The sequence below is a fragment of the Penaeus monodon genome, chromosome 23, assembly GCF_015228065.2.
Source record: "Penaeus monodon isolate SGIC_2016 chromosome 23, NSTDA_Pmon_1, whole genome shotgun sequence".
NCBI classification, from domain to species: Eukaryota; Metazoa; Arthropoda; class Malacostraca; order Decapoda; family Penaeidae; genus Penaeus; species Penaeus monodon.
The window spans coordinates 41,020,663-41,021,057 of NC_051408.1; the positions used below are offsets into that span (position 1 = coordinate 41,020,663).

At 38.5% G+C, this 395-nt stretch overlaps 1 protein-coding gene across 1 annotated transcript in view; it reads right to left on the reverse strand.

Annotated features, from left to right (window-relative positions):
• Positions 1–395, reverse strand: part of LOC119588306 (RING finger protein nhl-1-like) — a gene marked incomplete in the record, with an annotated part of 50,140 nt that overhangs the window by 38,491 nt on the left and 11,254 nt on the right. Inside the window, 1 exon segment of the mRNA XM_037936999.1 lies at positions 188–283.

A 395-nucleotide genomic window follows, 5' to 3' on the forward strand; every position in this document is an offset into this window, starting at 1 on the left:
TGGAATATACAGTCTTACATATCATATGTTCAAATGCATTACTATCTTGATTGTATTTTTATATATACATATACACATAGACAATACAACAATGATTCTCGTACAGAAAAATGATACTCAACCACCTTTTCTAAACAGGGTATGAAAATATACTAAAAACTAGTACATGAAAGTGGTTAATACTTACGTCTCTTTGGCTTAAAACTTTTGTGTAGACCATTCACCCTGGGCCCCCTGGTACCCCCGGGGGCCCAGGTGGGGGATTACTCTCTCATGACGTCACCTGAAACATAGAAAACGGAGTTACCTCTAGAGAACCAAAGAAAGTGTTAAGTATCTTTACCGGTGTCTAAGACATTTTTGCTTGTCTGCGCCACACACCTCTGTCTGTAAGA